The sequence below is a fragment of the Muntiacus reevesi genome, chromosome 6, assembly GCF_963930625.1.
Source record: "Muntiacus reevesi chromosome 6, mMunRee1.1, whole genome shotgun sequence".
Lineage (NCBI taxonomy): Eukaryota > Metazoa > Chordata > Mammalia > Artiodactyla > Cervidae > Muntiacus > Muntiacus reevesi.
Window position 1 is genome coordinate 3429560 of NC_089254.1, and position 8313 is coordinate 3437872.

An 8313-nucleotide genomic window follows, 5' to 3' on the forward strand; every position below is an offset into this window, starting at 1 on the left:
GATCAATGGCCTTTGGAACAAAAATCTTATATGTATCCAGAGTGCATGAACAAAGAAAGACAGTAAATAAGAAGTGCCACCGTGAGACTCACTCCCTCCCCGTGGGGACCTCAGGCAGGCCTTGCCTTCAGCAAAACTGAAGCAGCCAAGTCCTGTGCTGGGGGTCCAGGAACTTGTGGCTGAGGCAGACTTTTGACCACACTTACCCCTTGTCCCACAAGACCAGGCTCCCAGAAGGGAGCCACTTGGTGCTCCAGATTTCTGTACTTTTAGTCCGTGCTCTGAACCGAAGCCCAATTCCCTGCTTGTGTGACAACACCTTGGAATGTCTCTGACAAAGGGCTTGTCTACTGATGACTCCGGAACCAGTGAAGTAATCTCTTCTGGGGGGTTTGCATTTGGCAGAAACTTTCCAAAGCTCCATAAAGCCCCAAGAAATCAACATCAATTGGTGACTTTCAAGAATCTTAAACAAAGACATATCCAAAAGAATTGTAAAACAAATCTGACCACAACTGAAAACCCAGAGAGGCAGTTTGGATGGACACAGAGATGCCTTCCTGAAGGCATGGTGACATTATTTTCTTTTCCGCTGTGAGAAAATGTCTTTATTCAATATGACATCCTAGATGACATTCTCCACTGACTTTTCTTGAGTAACCTGAAGGGTGTGCAGACAGATTTTAAAATCTGTTCCCTCATCAGTGCCCAAGTTAGTTTTAGAAACTAAATTAGATTGCATGGAGTTAAACTAGTTTCTTCACTGCAGGATTTTTTTTTTTTTTTTTCCTTTTTACAGGATTTAAGCAAATAAAGCACTGTGCAAAGGAAATACTTCATGAGACAGTTTTCAAAAGTTCCTTTATTGTGCATGTTGTGTGTTCATGCATATGCATGTTCTTGTGTATATGTATGTGAGCGGTTATGCCATCAATGGATATCTCTCAGATATGATTTTCTGTGAATTAGGGAGCAGTGGATCAAGATCTAAGTAGATACAGATTTAAAAAATTTTTCATCTTCATATTTAGTTTTTACGATCCATGCTATCTCTGTATTGCTAACATACTGATGAGGAAAGTGCATGTTAGAAAACTGTGTCTCCAAACAGTGTGCCTGCTGTCAGGACTTCAGGAGAACACGCTTCAAACAGTGATTTCAAGTAAGTCGTGAGTGGGATTAAGTGACTCAGACTGCTAAGGGTGCAGGCAAATCATTCAGGAGCCATGAGAGCAAACATTTCTGACCAGAAAATGACACTCATGTTTGTGGACACACATCTGCTGCCTTTCTTGGTAATGGTACTTCTGTTCATTATAGAATGTGGGCTGTTCTGGAGATGGATTCAGGGACAGGGTAAGGAGGATGAGGCATTACTGATAGGGGTTTGATTAGAAGATTCACTCTTCAGGACTGGACTTGTAACAGCACAATTGGCAGCCAGTTTGCTGATACAGAAGACACAAATGAAAGAACTTCCAATGATCCTGGATGCCTGACTGGTCTGTCTTACTTCATCCCTTTGGATTTCCACAAAGATTGTGATTGTATAATAAAGCATCACTGCACTGAAAATAGAAGAATGAATTTCAGAAAATTCAAAACAGTAGAAAAGGCTTTATTTGGCACAGGTACGATTTTGCATTTCTCTGACAGACATGGAGCACATTACTGTTGTGACTCTACCATCTTCCTTCTTTCTTTTTTTTTTCATTCTGTGCCAAGCTGTGAAGCTCTTATGTAAATTAAAAACAAGGATTACTGTGTGTAAAAAGTAAGCAGAACCCTATGGAGCCTCCATGGGATAGAACCCACATCCCATGTCTTCCATCTGCCCCTTTTCTGTAGGAAAACTTGAGCCTCCTAGGTTTTCCCCAAGTTCCAAATAGCAAATTTAATTAGAAATGTGAGAAAATGCAGAAAGAGAGGAAAACAGTCAAATAAGACAATATAATAACAGTGTAGTCATTAAACAAAGTCAGATGGTCAATATCGAAATCAGATTGATTATATTCTTTACAACCAAAGATGGAGAAGCTCTATACAGTCAGCAAAAACAAAATTGAGAGCTGACTGTGGCTCAGATCATGAACTCCTTATAGACAAACTCAGACTTAAATTGAAGAAAGTAAAGAAAACCACAAGACCATTCAGGTAGGACCTAATCAAATCCCCCATGATTATAGAGTTGAAGTGACAGATAGAGTCAAAGGTTTAGAGCTGATACACAGAGTGCCTGATGAACTATGGACAGAGATTCAGGACATTGTACAGGAGGCAGTGATCAAGACAATTACCAAGAAAAAGAAATGCAAAAAGGTAAATGGATGGTCTGAGGAGGCCTACAAACAGCTGAGAAAAGAAGAGAAGCTAAAGGCAAAGGAGAAAAGGAAAGATATACCCATTTGAAGGAAGAGCTCCAAAGAAGAGCAAGGAGAGAAAAGAAAACCTTCCTCAATAATCAATGCAAAGAGATAGAGGATAACAAAAGAACGGGAAAGACTAGAGATCTCTTCAAGATAATTAGAGATACCAAGGGAACATTTCATGCATAGATGGGCTCAGTAAAGGACAGAAATGGTATGGACCTAACAGAAGCAGAAGAGATTAAGAAGAGGTGGCAAGAATGCACAGAAGCACTATACAAAAAAGATCTTCACAGTTCAGATAATCACAATGGTGTGCTCACTCACCTAGAGCCAGACATCCTGGAATATGAAGTCAAGTGATCCTTAGGAAGCATCACTACGAACAAAGCTAGAGGAGGTGATGGAATTCCAATTGAGCTATTTCAAATCCCAAAGGATGATGCTGTGAAAGTGCTACATTCAGTATCCAAGCAAATTTGGAAAACTCAGCAGTGGCCACAGGACTGGAAAAGGTCAGTGTTCATTCCAATCCCAAAGAAAGGCAATGGCAAAGAATGTTCATGCTACCACATAATTGCGCTCATCTCACACACTAGCAAAGTAATGCTCAAAATTCTTCAAGCCAGGCTTCAACAATAGGTGAGACATGAACATCCAGATGTTCAAGCTGGATTTAGAAAGGGCAGAGGAACCAGAGATTAAATTGCCAAAATCCATTGGATCATTGAAAAGCAAGAGAGTTCTAAAAAAAAGAACTATTTCTACTTTATTGACTATGCCAAAGCCTTTGACTGTGTGGATCACAACAAACTGTGGAATATTCTGAAAGAGATGGGAATACCAGACCACCTGATCTGTCTCCTGAGAAATTTGTATGCAGGTCAAGAAGCAACAGTTAGAACCAGACATGGAACAATGGACTGTTTCAAGATTGGGAAAGGAGTACATCAAGGCTGTATATTGTCACCCTGCTTATTTAACATATGCAGATGACATCATGTGAAATGCTGGACTGGTTGAAGTACAAGCTGAAATCAAGACTGCTGGGAGAAATATCAATAACCTAATATATGCAGAGGACACCACCCTTATGGCAGAAAGCAAAGAAGAGTTAAAGAGCCTCTTTATGAGAGTGTAAAATTTGGCTTAAACCTCAACATTCAGAAAAATAAGATCACAGCACCCAGTCCCATCATTTCATGGCAAATAGGTGGGAAAACAATGGAAATGCTGAGAGAATATTTTTGGGGGGCTCCAAAATCACTGCAGATGGTGACTGCAGTCATGAAATTAAAAGATGCTTGTTCCTTGGAAGAGAAGCTATTACCAACCTAGATAGCATATTAAAAAGCAGAAACATTACTTTGACAACAAAGTTCCATCTAGTCAAAGCTATGGCTTTTCCAGTAGTCATGTATGGTTTGAGAGTTGGACTATAGAGAAAGCTGAGCGGCCAAGAATTGATGCTTTTGAATTGTGGTGTTGGAGAAGACTCTTGAGAGTCCCTTGGACCACAAGGAGAACCAGTCAGTCAATTCTGAAGGAAATCAGTCCTGAATGTTCATTGAAAGGACTGATTCTGAAGCTCAAACTCCATTACTTTGGTCAGTTGATGTGAAGAACTGACTCACTGCAAAAGACCCAGATCCCGGGAAAGATTGAAGGCAGAAGGAGAAGGGGATGACAGAGGATGAGATGGTTGGATGGCATCACCAACTTATGGACGTGAGTCTGAGCAACCCCCGGGAATTGGTGATGGACAGGGAAGCCTGGCGTGCTGCAGTCCATGGGGGTTGCAAAATGTCGGAAATGACTGAGTGAATGAACTGAGCTAAACAAAGTCAAGGACATTTAGTTCCTCCTCAAAGACTATCAGTAATATTCTGAGCCATGTCCTTTGAGCAGTTGTGTGGATAATGAAACCCCCACCTGGTGGAAGAAGCAAACTGTATCCTGACCACAAGCATGTAGACCCCAGACTGTTGGACCTAGAAACTTGATGATATTGACTCTTGATTACTTCAGTTCAGTTCAGTTCAGTGGCTTCATCACCAACCAGTCAGAAGAATGTCCATGAGCTGATCATACTCCTCTCATCCTGACTTTTAAAACTTTGAGTGCTAGCTGCCTGGACTCCTTGCATGGAACTCTACAACAAATGCTACATTTGCCTTCAGCACAACCCACTGTCAATAGATTGGCTTTACTGCATGCAGACAAAGGACCTGAGTTTGTTCTGAACATGCTGACCTGAAGACACTCTGTGGGCATAGGCTGACTGAGCTAGTGAAATCCTTGAAATGTTAGAGATGAAAATATCTTTGAACTTAGAGAAGTCAATTGTTTGACTTTGTTATATTTGGCTGCAGACAGAAAGAGCTTTCAGACACAGTAATCAAATAACATCTACTTAATATTTAAATACATATTGAGTTTGACTGGAGACAGTTGAATATCTCTTGAAATGAGACAGTAAGTATTTAGAGATTCTGTAGCATTTAAAGTTATTTAGATATACAATATCACAGATATAATGTGAATAACCTGGTGCCTCTCCTTAAAAAAAATTGAAATATCACAATTTCAGTATTCATGCATTCAGCATATGCACATTCAAATAGAAAGTGCTGAAATGTACTTTGTAGAGTCAAAAGTACCGTGCTCTTTTACTAATGAAGAAAATTAGACAGAGTTGCAAATTTTAAACTTAACCTATTTTAGAAACATCTGTCTAGCTGAAGAGTAAGCATACATTTTATTTCATGACAAACATGTTCCAGGAATTTTAAAAGGAAAACAATGTACATTAATAATATATGATCCTTGTTCACAAGCTTATAGTCAGTGCACTGAATAATACATATTCAGTTAAATACAGTATGTCAGGAATGGGCTTCCCAGGTGGTGCTAGTGGTAAAGAATATGCCTGCCAATGCGGGAGACCTAAGAGCCATGGATTTGATCCCTGGACCAGAGAGATCCCCTGGAGGAGGGCATGGGAACCCACTGCAGTATTCTCACCTGAAGAATCCCATGAACAGAGGAGCCTGGCAGGCTACAGTACATGGGGTCTCAAAGAGTTGGACATGACTGAAGCAACTTAGCATGCATGCACACATGCAAGAATAATATGCAGCATGCTTTGCTGGGGAAGCAGGAAGTAGGCTCTCACTTTCTCCATGGATAGCCCTTCTGCTGAGTTCTTTCATGAACATATCAGAAACATTTGTCTGTTTCTGAGAAAAAAAAAATTTGTCTCTGTATATGCACATACTACATAGAGCATCACATATATGATCTTGGACATCCAGCTTCTAAAACTATGAGATATAAACGTCTGTTGCTGAAGTCATCCAGGCTGTGGTGTTTTTATGGCAGTGTGAGCAGACTAACACAGCATCACTGTCCAACTCGCTTTCACTGGCTAATAGCATAAGCTGCAAAGCCACATTGCAAAGAAACAGGGGGAAATTGTTTTGGCTGTTGTGTTTAATTTTATTGGAATATAGACGTTGTGTTAGTTTCAGGTACACAGTTAAAAGTGATTCAGTTTTACATATATGTATATTCATTCTTTTTCAGAGTCTTTTCTCATCTTCAGTTCAGTTCAGTCACATCTGACTCTTTGCAACCCCATGGACTGCAGCACCCCAGGCTTCCCTGTCCATTACCAACTCCTGGAGCTTACTCAAACTCATGTCCATCAGTCGGTGATGCCATCCAACCATCTCAACCTCTGCCATCCCCTTCTCCGCCTTTTTCTTATATACATTATCATTTGGTCCCCTTTCTCATATGGGTTATCACAGAATATTGAGTAGAGTCCCCTGTACAGCCGGTTCTTGTTGTTTACCTATTTTATATATAGTAGTATGTGGATGTTCGTCCCAAGCTCCTGATTTATTCCTCCCCACCACATTTCCCTTTTGGTAACCATAGGTTCATTTTTAATATCTTTTAAGTCTATTTCTGTTTTGTAAATAAGTTAATTTATGTCACTTTAAAAAAAGTTAGGTTCTACATTTGAGCCAATACTGGTGCTTTAGGCCATCCCAGGTGGCTCAGTGGTAAAGAATCTGTCTGCCAAGGCAGAAGATGTAGGAGACCTGGTAAGATGCCCTGGAGGAGGAAATGGCAACCCACTCCAGACTTTCGCCTGGAAAATCCACGGACAGAGGAGCCTGGTGGGCTGCACTGCACGTCGGTCACAAAGAGTCAGATACAAATGAGTGACTAAGCATATATTTTCTACTATGTAAATCAGGACATGTGTTTCCCAAAGATGTTATAAGATGCAAAATTACAAAGAATTACTAAACCTCCTCCAATTCTATCCTATCACCTCACACCATTAAATGAAACACAGGCAGTGTTTCTGGTACTGGTGGTAATTTTTAAGGGAAGAAAAAGATTTACCTTCTGAGAGTGGACTTTTGATCTAAGAGGTTTCTTAGCCTATCTTACACCAAAAGACTTGTCTCCTACTCTTTGACACTTATGGCAAATTGTATTTTCAAAAAATTGACCGAGATGACATGTCTCTTCCCACACACTCTCCTCATGTTATGATGTTGAGGAATCTGATGGGGCCATGTAATCTATAACTACAGCAGAAGTGATGCTCTGTGACTTTTCAGGCTGATTCATAGATGTGGATACACCCCAAACTAACCCTTTGGAGACACTTGCTCTTGGAACTGAGACACCATGCTGGGAAAAAAGTAAAAAACCACACAGAAAGCCCGCGTGCCAGAGCTCTGGCTGAAAATCCCCCCGGGGTCCTAGCTGACAGTCAGCACCAACTGCCAGACAGTGAGTTTAGCTCCAAATTATTCCATCCCAATCACTGAGTCACTCCCAGCCTTCAAGCTGCACCAGCGATGGCGCCTGGAGCAGAAATGAGCTATTCCCATTGTGTTCTGGCCAAATTGCAGATTCATTAGTAAAGTAAAGCATTACTGTTGCTTTAATCCCCTAAAGTGGGGATGGTTTGCTATGCACATTGTGTAACTTGTAACATTCCAAGTTAACCAGCCAAGTCCTAAATGTATTGTGTTTACATTGTAAACAGATACAGAGAAGAAACAGAGGGAAGCCATCATGCAGGCATCTTCCCAATGTAAACACTCCAGTCTGAAATATCATCCAGCAGGTGAGGGAAACCAGTGTGCCTGAGTTCTTAAGTGATCTTGTAATAGCAGGATTCTGTATGATTATTTTTTGTATTGTTATTGAAATATAACTGACCTACAACACAACATTAGTCCTGATCCCCAACAGACTGATTCATTATATTTCTATACATTACTAAATGATCAATACAATAAGCCCAGTAACCATCTGTCATCATACAAAGTTATTGGGGTATTATTAACTATATTCCCCATGATATTCATTTCATCTTCATGGGTTCATTTATTTTGTAACTGAATGTTTGTACCTCCTAATCTTTCATCCCACATTTCACTCATTCCCACCTCCTTCCACCTGGCAACCACGTGCTTTTTCTCTGTATCTGAGACTGATTGTGTTTTGTTCTGTTTGTTCATTTGGTTTGTTTTTTACATTCTACACATAAGTGAAATCATACATTATTTTTCTGTCTTTGTGTGACTTATTTCCCTTAACATAATACCCTCTAGGTTCATTCATATTATCTCAAAGGGCAAGATTTCATTCTTTTCATGGCTAAATAATATTGCATATATTACACATATATATGTACATCTTATGCATCTGTTCTTCTATCATTGGACAATTATGTTGCTTCCATATCTTGGCTATTGTAAAAAAAAAATGCTGTAATGTTATGGCAGAAGTTATTTTACATAGTCTGTAAAAATATAAAAGTACTTTCCACTAATTAAAGTGAGGCTAAGTACCTAAAACACAATAGTAGACCAGGTAGAAAGCAAAAAAAGGAAACATATTTTTTCAGTCAAAC